The 13,640-nt window shown below is 39.3% G+C and overlaps 1 long non-coding RNA gene across 1 annotated transcript in view; it reads left to right on the plus strand.

The window, feature by feature from the left end:
* Positions 1–593: 593 nt before the first annotated feature.
* Positions 594–13,640, plus strand: part of LOC108441520 — a 29,567-nt gene continuing 16,520 nt past the window's right edge. Inside the window, exons 1-2 of the long non-coding RNA XR_001858947.1 lie at positions 594–680; positions 4,227–4,340. This is a non-coding gene — a long non-coding RNA (uncharacterized LOC108441520). The remainder of the gene's footprint in view (positions 681–4,226; positions 4,341–13,640) is intronic.

A 13,640-nucleotide genomic window follows, 5' to 3' on the forward strand; every position in this document is an offset into this window, starting at 1 on the left:
TGCTGGTGTTTTTAAACACTTTAGTATCCCTGTTGGAGAAACAAAAATATGGTTAACAGCAATCCTGGGGTCAGGACCTGACCACCGACGAAAGCCAAGAGGATAACTAAAATAAATTGTGCATGAACAAGCTTTAGTCTAACTGTACACCTGTCAGGTACACCAACAAGGTAGAAGGTGTAATAAAGTGGGCAGTACCACTCCAATAAGAACTGGTCAGTAGTGGGCCCTATGGTAGTCCCTTTTTTTTAGGTGGATAGGATAGAGGGCTGAGATGAGCAACAGTCTGTAGACCTAAGCTAATAATCTGGCAACTCAATAGATTAGATCAGAGAAACAGAAAGAGTTCTCATTCAGGACCAGTCTTACTCTGTGTCTGTAAACATCTTCAATATGATATGAAAAATAAAGGCCAATTCTGGGTTTCAAATTATATGTAGCATTTTCAGTCCTATACTCTAAAAAATCCTGGGTTATTACCACAACTAAAACTATAACTATGTTACTAAAATTGGGTCAAATATATTGGCAATGTTGTAATTTGTTGGACGGGTTCAGAAAACCCAGTGCTGCCCGGCTGGCACGGCGGATCTGAAAGGGAACATGCACGTAACGTCACGTCTCAACAGCGGCTTACCGCTCGTTTGAGGAGGCCGTGGCAGTAGAGTGAGCTGAAGAAAGTAAGTGACTGATAAATTATCAGTGTCTGGTGCTGTGTCATATTACGTTTAGTGAAATTAATTAATATACGTTAGACACGAGCTCTTTTTAAAATTCTTTTCGCTCGCGAATTACGGTAGAAAAGCGTAAAATAAAACCCCAAATGGTGAAATAGCTATCAAGTTAGCTAGCTAGCTAGCAAGCTGACCATAGTGTTAAACGGGTCAGCCGGCTAGTAAAACGCATTCGTTTGACAAAAATCAAATGTAAAAATGTGGTCAAGCAGCGAGAAGTTTGATTTTTAACCTTTTACTGACGCTACATGGACAATTTACCTGCTTCCCAACAAGTATTTGAACGCTGGTTACCGTCGCTGACTGTACACTACCGTCACTTATTCAAGTTTTTGGCTGTAGTACTCCAGACTTAGCTACCTGGGGTTTTGGCCCCATTACCTATACAAACCGATAAGTAGCTGTGTGTCTAGAGAACTAACGGCTTTATACTTTTTTTAGTTTAGGAACTAATAGCTACGTTAGCTAGTTTAGTTAGCTGCCGTCTTATTAGCCTTGTAGCTCCAGAGAAAAACAACTTTTCCAACCGACAAATTGGCAGTGCCAGTGTGCTACAAGCATTAGGGTTTCAAACAGGGTCTTTCCAGGCTCGTGTACCGCAGATGTTAGTGTTTGTTTTTCTAGCACTTTGAATTCACCTTATGAAGATTTTTTTGATTAGTTGATGAGTTAAATCGTGTGTCTTTGATGAGGAGGAATGCTAAATTCTGCAGGGCTGTGACCAAGAAGGAACCTATTAGTGTAGGCTCTGGTAACGTTGGTCATTCACACATTCCATTGCTGCTTATGCTTTCAGGATTGACCATAGTTGGGTTACATTAAGATAATAATGACTACACATCTAATGCTTATCTGGCCTGTGTGTTTGGAAGAGTAGCTGTAATGGAAGAATGGGTGTTTAGTCTATACGTTGGAACCTGGCTGCATTCCAGTGGCACATTTTAAGTGCTTTAGAGCAGTTCTGAAAGCTGAGGGCTCTACTCTGAGTTAAAGACCCTAAAACACACAACACACCTGTCAGGACCTCAAACAACGATGTATTTGCCAAACTAAAGGCACTTCAACCGTTAATAAGAATTAAGTCAGTGAGATCATTTTTTTTAACTGGACAGATTCATGAAAATGAGGATAAATGTATTTTGGCAATTCATCACTTCCACGCACTAACTGCATAAAGCCTGTGAATAACTCACAGCACCTTCATTACACCATGTTGCTTTGTAACAGTTTGCCAAATCTGTGCTGCTGCCACGTTCTGTTTCTGATGTTAGCGAAATGTGTGCACAATTTAAATCAGGACATTGACTAAGTACAAAACATTTCACTTTTTCCTTAATGGCCTTCTTGGTTCTCTTGGCAGTGTTTTTGTGCAAGCTATAAAGTCAGAAGGCAGTTTCATCCCAGACAAGATGTTTAGTTCTGAACATGTTTTGCTTCAGTCATTTTAACACAGTATCATTAATAATGAGTGATCCAATGTCGTGGCATGGACACATGCCTGAAGCCCTTTAATGCATGCATTGTGTTGTATTAATCAGGTATCGCATGGTCTGATTTGGAGTTTTGATCTTCAAAACTTAACGTTTCTATTACATTAAAGATTATTTGTCTCTGCTGACCCTAATCTGGCTTTACTGTTAGGATTTAAATTTGCAATGTAGTCTATACTTCTGTCAACACAACAGAGTCTCTGCTGTCTCTGCACCAGTGGTTGTTATTAATTACAGTAACAGTTGTTCTGCTATCTGGAATTTTCCTTGGTTCACCTGGTTGTTGTTGATTTTCCAGCCAATACTAGGTTATGTTCTTTCCTGCACAGCTCTGAATTCTTCATGCTGGATCATCACAACCTCCAAAACAAAACACCTTATATACGTTTTTGTAGATATAAAGATATATCTTTGTATTTATTATTTCTTTTCTTATTTTGTGGCGCTGTATGTTGTAAATGTACAGTATCAAGCAAAATGCAGAATGTAGATCTCATGCAAACTTGATGTTAACAGATGTTAGGAAAAATGTAAGAAATATTTAATTTGCATTTTATGTGCCAGACTGAATTCTATAAACAGCTGTTGAAATGTTTTTTGGAGAACACAGTAAAACTTGGTTTAGAGAAATGCCCCATGACCACTAAGAAAAACGGTCTGTACCTTTCAGCAGCTTACTTCTGAATGTCACAGAGAGCAAGAGAGAGTAGCAGAGAGGCTGTAAGACACCTGTGGTGGGAGGTGGGGGTTCATTAGTATGCGTTATATATTTCTCTCCAGTTCCTGGAGACAGAAAGAGGCGGGAGATGAGGGGGGAATCATCTGTCCTCCCCAACTGGCTCTGCATTTTGACATAAAGGACTAAAACAAAGGAGAGAATAGTGCTATTATATGGAACATCATATAGAGAAATTCTGTAGAATATTGAGTAGCTCTATAGAATGTTGAGTAGTAGTATCAGAAAGGCAGGAAAGCAGATTCCTTTTCCAAGTATAAGTAAAAGTTTTATTATGAGCATCATGCATTAGTCAAGGTTACAACAATTGCTGATCCTGTGTCTGCTGTCGCTGTCTTCTTTGAATTGACGAGAAAGCTCAGCCTTAAAGATGGGCGGATGACTACAATAAAGGTTCTATTTTTTTGAAGAATTAAGGTCCAAGTGTTTTCTCTTGTAACTTTTCTGTGACCTCTTTTTTTTCTGGAACAGTGTTTAGTTGAGATGTTGCCACTATTTGGTAACTATTTGGTAATGTTTGAGACAGCTTGACTTTATCATGGACAAAACTTCAGTGTTAAAGAAGAGGACATTTATTTTCAAAAATAATTTAATAATCACATGATACTGAGGTTTTAAACACTTATGTTTATTTTATGTTGCAGTCTAGCATTCCCTAACTTATCCACAAAGGGGCAAATAGCTCAAATAAACACACTACCATGTTTAAAAATTTATAGAAAAGTAAACTTAAACATTTGGATTCACTCTGCACCACATTTGGTAACTAAATTCTGCCATTGGTATTACTTGGTATTGAGATGTCATTGCCATTATTGTTGTTATTACCACGCATGGGGATGCAAGCATTAGTATTACTTTATGTTGGAATGCTGCTTGTCATAGTAATGCTAGTAATGGTTTAATCTGGCATTATAATGCTAGTGTTGCTATTACTTTCTATGGGAAAGCCAGCATTGGTATTACTTGGTATCGGAATGCTAGTACTGTTATTGCTTGGTTTTGGTATTAAAACATTAAAATTACCTTTTGACTTATTGTTGTATAACCTTGGCATTACAAAGCAACGTTATATAACAAACATGATGTAAATCATTCACGTTATACAGTCGGGGTGTTTTTAAGAAGAGTTTTAGAAAAGCATTACTATTATTATTACTTGGCATAGTACAGTTGTATCATCCATCTCTTTCTTTCTCTCTCTCTCTCTCTTTCGCTCTCTGTCTCTCTCTCTCTCTCTCTGACTGCACTGGTCTTGTTTTATAGGACCTGGGAGGGTTTGAGGCAGCAGATGGGCTGCCCTGCTGTGTGCCTGATTGAAATGCTAGAGCTGGAGCGAACTCCTAACACAGTCCCCAGCTCCTGTCAGCACCAGCAAAGGTGGGGAAACAAATCAGCTTCCCAGGGGCTCTGCTGCACAGAGCTGGCCTCTGTCAGGGGCAGCAAAGGCCTGCTCATTTGAGCCCTGCCCAATGAATCCAGCAGCATTTACAAACCTGCTTGCTGCCTTGGTTGAGCCTTTATTGGATATGTCACAACCTAAGCCTTCATAGACCTCACATATGCATCACACTGATAGAGGTGTATCAGGTACATCTGTACACATAGCATTGCAAAAAAGATATTATTTAGATAGAGTTATTATTTAATTATTTTAATAGCTTTTATTAATTCGTTCAATAGTCAAATACAAGTTTGAACAAAGATGTAAATATAGTAAGACTTGAATAATAAAAAATATGTTAAATAATATGCATACATACATGGTGCACTCAAAAAAAAATGTTGGCATCCCTGGTAAATGCACCAATCAGGGCAGTTGGGGGCTGGAGGTTGGAGGAAGTCGTGGGCTGGAGGTTAGGGAACCAGCCCTGTGACCAGAAGGTTGCCGATTTGATCCCCTTGGCTGACAGTCCATGACTGAAGTGCCCTTGAGCAGGGCACCTAACCCCTATTGCGCCCCGGGCGCCGTGGATAGGGCTGCACGCTGCTCCAGGCAAGTGTGCTCACTGCCCCCTAGTGTGTGTTCACTAGTGTGCATGTATGTGGGTGTTTCACTGCACGGTTGGGGTTAAAAACAGAGGTCTAATTTCACAGTGTGCAAACACAGTGACAAATGGTTGTAAATTCTAATTCTAATCAAGAAGTGGCAGCAAGAAAACTGCTGAAAACAGTTGAAACTGGTTATGGTTGGATCTTCCAGCGGGATAATGATTCAGAGCACACCTCAAAATCAACACAAAAATGGTTCACTGACCACAGAATTAAAGTCTTGTCACAGGCATCCTAGTCCCCTGACCTTAACCCCATAGAGGAGTCTCCACAAGGGTGGACATGAGAATTGGAAGAATCTGGAGAGATCTTTTTTTACTTTTTTTTTTTTTTTTTTTTAATGAAGGAATGGTCTATGATCACTTGCCATGTATTCTCCAGTCTAATTAAGCAATACAGGAAAAGTCTCAGAGCTGTTAACTACACAAATTAAATTAAGGGCTGCCACCAATTGTGGCACACAGACTTGAGAGAACTACTTCTTTCATAATTGGTATTCATAAGATATTTCATTGTACTTTAACTAAAGGTTAGGTAGTGAAGAAATGATCAAAGATTGTGTGTGTGTGTAATTTATTAGTTCTTAGCAGTTAAATCTTTATCCATTAGAATCCTCTACAGCTCCATCCATCATTCTGGACATTCTGGCCATGCTTATCACTGTCCTACAAACCAGTGAAGCACTAAAGTACTCACGAATGAACAAATCTTGTATGTGTATCTGCAACAAAATTGGTTTTAATTCATTGAAAATGATTACCAACTTTTGAGCAGTGATTCCATAATATCTATGGTTTCACTAGTCAGATATACATACATATGACCTGATGGGTAGGTCTATACTGTGTCCGTGGTAGGAACGGACAAGTTTGGGATTGTGTGGAGCAGGATGGGGCGTCTTTGTGTCTTTCTTTGATGATATACGGAGCTCCAGGCTTGGGGGCTGAATGATGAGGAGCCAGCCCGCTGTTCTCTGGGTGACATTCAAAGCCTCTATAAATCCCGTTCTTTATGGGTCCAGCTTGCCATAAATCCCAAAGTCTAATTGGAGGTGTAATGAATTACCATAATTAGTCATAGGCGATATTACATTAAAAGGAGGGTGTGTGTGCCGCAGGGACTACTCTATCATGGCAGAGCAAGTGCTGTGTGCCCACATTATAGAGGTATTGGAGGAATTTGACCCAACCTGCTGATCTGATATAAGCTTTGTTTTCTCTCTAAAGATTCATTTGGTTCAGGTTTCGGATTAAGCAGGCTTTTCTTTTTCTGTAATCCGTATATATGTACATTAGAAATATCTTTACATTGATATTGATCATGTGTAATCTGATTTGAACTTCAGGCCAGAATACTAAATGGGTAGTCACTGATTAGGTGCTTTCAGATTTCAGACTGCAATGCAGTTTGCCATTCAGCAGGTCTTAAAAAACATCTGAATCACAATAAATGTTAAAAATTTGACTTGAAAGAGGTTGTTTTTATGTTTAGTTTTATTGTGGTCATCTGTGTAGAGCCTGTGTGCAGGGGGCAGTGTTACTCACTTATTCCTGTACTCCCTCGGCAAACTTTGCTTGATGCTGCGAGAACTATGCTGTCAAGAGCCGTTTGGCTAAATATTGCCCCTCGGTTTTATGATGCTAATAAATGATTTTGTTAATGGATTCGCACCCTGTCCTGTGCCCAGCTTTGGACAGCTCTTTCTCTGACTCTTTTATTACAATTTTATCCTAAAATATAAGGTTTCATAGATAAATGCCATTAAACTATTAATCTTGCGACCACTAAATCCCATTAATGATTCTGAAACACCATTGATTAAAACCCGGGAAACTATAAAAGGATAAGTTTGATCTGTCAGGAAAGAAGAGAGAGTTACAGGTAAAGAAAGAAGGGTGACAGAAAGGCTAAGAACAGCAAGTTTAGAGCAGATGGCCACTTAGAATAGTTTTTTTGTTGTGTATTTATTTTCTGCAGTCGCTTGTGATACTGAACAACTAGAATAAAGCAGCATGGCTATGACTCTTAGAGAAGACACAGTCGATAAAATTGTGATCTATTGTTCTTTGTAAGAAATAACATACCTCTGCTCATCACATTTTCTAATTATTTTCATCTTCACTTTTTACTTTTTTCATTTCTTTGAGCTGCCTTTTTATTTTTTTGTGACTCACTCTCTGCCCCTCTCAGGGATATCAGGAGTGTATTTATGTTGGTATATTGAGGCATTCCTCAGGGAAATATGTTACTTTTCTAACTGGCCTTCTATCAGCATACCATTAAGGCACGTCTTCATTTTTCCCCACTAAATCTGACGCAGACACTGCAGAAATGTAAGCAAATATTAATTGGGGTCATCATCTGTAGACGCAACTCATGCAGGAGACTAATGTAAAATATCTTATTAGGGCCACAGCGATGCAGACAGGGATGCTGATGCATTACATTTCACATGAATGCTGGCCACAGCTGTGATGATTCATAGTGACCACTGAACTCCACCTTCATATTTTACCTGCTGAGTGTTTTATCAATTAAGAAGAAATGCTGGAGGTATGTGTGTGGGGGGGTGTTCTTGTGATTTGAAGCCTTTAACTTTAGACTTGGTGTGACTTGTCTATTATATTGCCTGTTCATTTTAAGGCAGTAAAATTTTAAACTGGCATCAACTGGCCTTTAACCCCAGTGATCGTTGAACTACTATCTCATGAGGTTTTCTGTTGTGTGGACCAAGGCCTGAAAAAAACAAAGTATATGAAGGCAGTAAGGTTAAATCTAACTTCCACAGCTCCTAATGTTCACAGAGCTTTGGCGAGTAATCATTTCATAAGCCATTGTCTACGGTCAGCTCCTTTGTTTCAAATCAAGGACTCGTCTCCTCTCTGGGCAGTGATGCTGAGGGAATGGATGAGCAATTTGTTAAAAGTACTGCTCCCACTGGTCGCTGGTAGTTATTAATTGCCGCTTGTTAATTTGCCAGTGGAAGCAGCAGACCGCCAGATCTTAGCAGTACCACATTTGTCACGCTGACTGAGAGACCTGACCAATGCCTCAGCTTTTGGAATAGTCATCCAAGTCTGGCAGGCCCAAATCATCTTGCAAGTGTGCACAAGTCAGATACTACTATTAATTTATGTAATTTCCAGTCAAAAGTAACTTCAGGCATAACTATGTACAGGCTATTCATTTTTCAGGAGATATTTCTAAGGAGATTAGAAGTAAAATGATTCATTTTTACAAACAAAGAGAAAGACAAAGAACACCAAAATTGTCACCATCAGATAACCAGTACTAAACTTTTTGAGAGAGCAGAAAATCAAACTCCACTCTTGCTTCAAATCTGAGAAAAAACACAGGTGTTTCTGTCCATCCTTCCACTATCAGAAGGCAGTTCAACAATATGAGTCTGATAGGATGTGTAGCTGTCAAGAAACTGTTACTGATAAAAGAAATAGACAAAAAATAACATTTGTAAGTCAAACAAAACTTGACTGAATGTGTTTGATATTACTGGGATTGTAAGAAGCAGCAACCAACTTGCATAAAGCTAATAAAGATAAAATTTTGGAAAATTCTGTTTAATTTTCTTTTGTTTTTGAGGGAACAATAAAAATTTACCATTTTGACTGGAAATTGAATGAAGTCTGACTTCTCACTTTTGCACAGTGCTGTACTTTGAAATAGAGACGAGATTCTTCATGCCAATTTCATCCTGCATGTGACATATTACACTGAAGGCATGCAGCTGAAGTATAATATGGTTAAAATAAAAGGTTTCAGTTTCAAATTTAAACTAAAAGAGAATCATTTTCTTAGAAGGCCATCTCATCAATCCCATACTTGATAAACTCCTAACAACGACTAGGAGAGAAACCAGAGAGAGAGAGAAAGAAATTGACTTGGCAGTCAAAGGAGACATATGTGCAGAAGTTTCTCCCAGAATAAATCAGAGCTATAAGTATGACAGGTGTTTGTCCACCTGCTATAAACATCTCGCCCATGCACTCGGCTGGCCCATCATGGTGTGATTATTTACTGGGCTATGATCCTGTTTACTCTTATGGAGTCCCCAAATCTGATTGCATGCCAGCTGTCCAGCTTAGAGGCCTAGTGCTTGTTAGCAGATGACTGATGGTCTTGCATGCCCATGGGGTGAAGCTTGCCAATGTGAGGAGTAGCCTAAAATGTCAGATGATATTAGAGCTCTTTGAGACAGGTGATCAACTGCCTACCTCGCTCTTAGCTGGTATGGCTGTAAAACTCACACATGTGTGCATGCTCACACTGTCACAAATGCCTCTGGGTGTCAAATTCAAACTGACCCCAAGTCCAAATTCAAGCTCAGCGTCGTCCTTCTCGATATAGCCGTGTAAAAATCCCATGTATTGAACGGAAATGCAGAAACCTTCAGTCGTGTTTAGGATGGAAGCACTGAGCTTAGCAGCATCATTGCCAGGTTCATGCTTCATTCACGGCCAGGGTGGGTTCCTCTGAGTAGCTGCCAAGTGCCCTGAGGTGATTTAGCACCCCAAAGCCAGGGAAGCTAGCATCTGCTGGAGGTCGCTGGGAAGGTGCTGGGTGCCGACTCAGGCCATGGCCAGGTCAAAATTCAACGAGGCTAGAGGACAAGCAATGGCTTTGATGTACGATCTGGTATGAGTGACAGGCACAGAGTCTCTCCAAGTAAGGGCTAGCAGCCAGGCCTCTTGCCCTGTAGTACTCTTCTAATTTTGCCATGTAGGAAACACTCAAGTGATTGGGCCAGCAACTTTTTTACTGTCCACACAGTAGAAGTTGGAATTGTTTTATGGATGGGCAATTTAGGGTAATGCTTTACTTAAACCGCCCACTGCAGATGCTTTGTAAATGCTTACCTGGTCATTAGCTTGCATTTAACTAAATATTTATTAAATTCACTTTAATTTTACCTTGCCATAAACATAGCACTCCATCTAACCCTAAAACCTACACTAAGTAAGTTTTGGGGATTTGGAGACCTCTCTGTTGTAATTGCACAGAAAATGGATGAACATTCTGTTGTTGCCTAGACCCCTCCCTCAAGCAAATGAATCTGATGATTGCGAGCAGATTAAAAGGGTATTTAAGGAGAACTCAGTCAAAAACTGGTGAAGGACATATCTTCAGAGGATGAAAGTAAATGATCTACTATTCTTATCAGATCTTCAGTATAATGTTGATGTTACATTTGAGATCCAAACATTGAGCCTGACCATTTTTAAGCCTGTGAGCATAACGTTAATACATAGACATGACGTGTCCAAAAAACTCCTGTGAAATCCGACTCGCAGCAGCACACAAATGACATATTTTAGCATGTTTTTTCCTTTTCTCTCCTAATGCTATTTCTTTCCATTTTTGCAAACAAATTATGCCTAGCACAGCCCTAGCCATAGCCCAAAACCTAATCCAAACCCTAACCCTGATGCAAATCCTAACCCCAATACCAACACAGTTCATAGTTTACCATATAGCTTGTTAATAACGTGAACTCTATTATCTGTAGATAATGCATAGAGAGCAATTCAATTAAAATGTGAACATAGACAAAGACCATTTTTAACCCCAGATATGGCCTTAATATTACTTTAATTAGATAAATTCTCTTAATAATTCAACAATACAGTCTTAGGAACAGAAGAGGTATTTGAAGTAATGCACTGGATGAACCACATTTGGTCCCCTAAATATCCTTTAAATGGATGGTTCTTATAAGTGGTATTTGTGAGTGCAAAGAACCTTTTTAAAACTTAATGGAACTCCACGTAATGTAAAGCAATCAAAGACTCTATAGCAATGAAAGATTTTTTCTAGAACCATACATTCAAGACAACAACCATTAGGAATCTTGCATCAGTCATATTCAATGCTGGTGCCTCAACATATTATTACACTTCTTTTTCTGCCCATGTGTGCCATGTAACATTAGGCTGTCCTTTAGGAATTTCAGCCTAAACAATTACCTGAGTGTGAAGTACTCATAGTAAGAGTATTATACGAGGAGCAGGTGTGGTAATTTGAGTCATTTGTGGCAGCGAGATGATGAATGGTGTCTGGAGTAAACAATCAGACCAAGGCAGTGGATCTATTGCCGAGTAAGGAGAATTTAGTCTCATCATAAAAGAATTCTCCCTCCCTCTATTTCACTCCGACACTTTTATGCTTTTTTTATTTTCTAGCTCATTGCGGCCGCAAGCTGCATGCTGATTTATATGACCTGGCAGGGATACAAGGGGCCCTCGAGAGACCGAGCCCTCTCCCAGGCACCCCCTCCCCTCACATACACATACACACACAGAGGTCTCACCTAGTGTGCACCTACCTTCACCCCCCAGCCTTGTTCCGTATTTCCCGCCTCTAACAAGATATTAGCGTAGCGCTGTTATTCAGCCCTGGGTGAGGACCTGCAGGAAACAGTGCTCCTTAAAGGCCTGCACACAAACCCATTTAAAATGTGCCAAAGGAAATCACAGACACCCGCTGATTCAAACTCAGGGTATAATGAAGCCCTTTTTGTGTGTTGCGCTTGCTTCTGAAGAGATCTTTGTCCTCAACAGTGTAGCAATCTGTGGTTTCATAAGGCTCAAGTTAAATACTGAGAAGAGATGACTATCAGTGTGCTGATAAAAAATGTAATTCAGGACAAAACCTAGCGAGGGAGAGACTGGATCTGTTGATAAGGCAGCAAGGCAGCTGTGTCCAATTCAGTTTTTCCCTTATCATGTAAAGAGGACAGACCCTGGAGGAGAAGGGCTTTAAGTTTATGACTTGCTTATGAGTATGTGCAGTAGACATGACCTTGAGACTTCTCTATCCAATGCTGTATTTCCTCATTGTCCCCTTAGTAATCAGCAGCCGTTTGATGGTGACATTTAACTCTTTAAATCCAGCTCATTTTAGGGCTTATTATCTAGTAACTTATCATTTATGTACATATATGTAGTGAATGTAATATGTGTAGAAATATATGTAGAATGTAATACATGTAGAAATATATTCAGTTACACGAGTAAGGGATGAATGCAGCTTTGGATCTCCCCAAGAAATGACAAAATACAGCAATAATGTAGTGCCAGAACAACTTTTGGCAAAACAAGACAAAACAATAACTTTTCATTAAATTACAATTCAGACTCAAATGTGGTATTAATGTAAAGCAGGATTGCCCAAACCTTTTGTCTTGTGCAATGTTTGTGGTGGGCCAGGGACCAGAATGACAAAGCAAGATTTTAAATTGAGGTTTTTTGATTTTATAACATTTCACTATATTTTGTTATTAAATACTAAAATGCTATTTTAAAATAAAACCTAGATTTTAATAAGCTATATAAAATGTAAAATATGTTTATCTCATTGGGTGAGGAAATGGCAGACATAATCAGATGTCCATGGGCTGCAGTTTGAGAGCCCTGATAGACTTTGTTGGAAGTTGGAAAAAAAAAATTGAATAATACCATTATTTTCTTGTTGCTGACAATAATAGTGACTTATGAGAGGTTAAGCTATCTACAAATATAGTTGTTCTTAAACTTTCAAAGGTTATAACAATGCCTCACCTACATCTAAAAGTCTATGCTATGCTCAGATAGAAGTCTGCAATACAAAGATGCAGCCTGTGTGTGTGGATGAGTCACTATCTAGGATAATCTATGGGCTGTAAAATGCAGCTGCTGATGACATTTAACACCCAACCAAACGACACTGCAGCCATGATCTGCCCTACATCATTTCTCCATAATTTCTTCATCTCAGGCAGCATCGCTGCCTTCTACTGCGGTCCCACCCAAGCGGAACCAGGCAAAGGTAGCCTGTCAGACTTTGATGAACGAGGGACAAGCTACATCCAGATTCATTTTCCACCCGACATGTGATTGACAGCGGGAAAATGTCTGGATGCGGTAGCAGTGGCAGAGAGAGCTGTTTCTCAGACTGAGCTGAATGTAGAGACAGGACACATAGAGACAGCACACCCCCTCAACCCCCCCTCACACCAGTGGAAGCAGTGGAGTCTCGCTTCTGATGAAAGACAAATGAGTTATCGCATCAGGCCAGCATATATTTTGTGTAAAAGATAGGGAGGTGATGTAAAGGACTCTGCTTGTAGATCATTTTTCTTAACTCTATTTGCATCTAACTTGTGTGTGAGTGAGTATCTCTGTGTGCATATTCAGACACGTGTGTATGCTTTCCATCTAATTCTCCAAGTGATTTGCAACCTCACCATAACTAGTTTGATTTAGCCATTGACTTTTTGAACTACTGTTTTTATGGAAATAGCTGATTTTTAGCTTAGTGTTCTGAAACATCTAGCACTTTTGACAAATTGTTTTTGTTTTAGTAATTACTATTAATTTTAAAAGTAGAACATTTGAGGTCATGAGTTATTGCAAATAACATCATAACTGTGATTTGGTCACTGTGAATTATGCCACCATTTACACGACCACTTATTAAGTCAGTGATGGCAGAATTAACAAGAAATGTATTTACACACAATTAATAGCCTGCTGGAAATTGGAGTTGGCAGATGTAGAGAAAAGTGAGTGGTAATTTTTTTTATTATTATTATTTTTTTAGAAGGACATTAATGCCAATTTAGCTAGTCCACCT

The sequence above is a fragment of the Pygocentrus nattereri genome, chromosome 3 (genome assembly GCF_015220715.1).
Source record: "Pygocentrus nattereri isolate fPygNat1 chromosome 3, fPygNat1.pri, whole genome shotgun sequence".
NCBI lineage: Eukaryota > Metazoa > Chordata > Actinopteri > Characiformes > Serrasalmidae > Pygocentrus > Pygocentrus nattereri.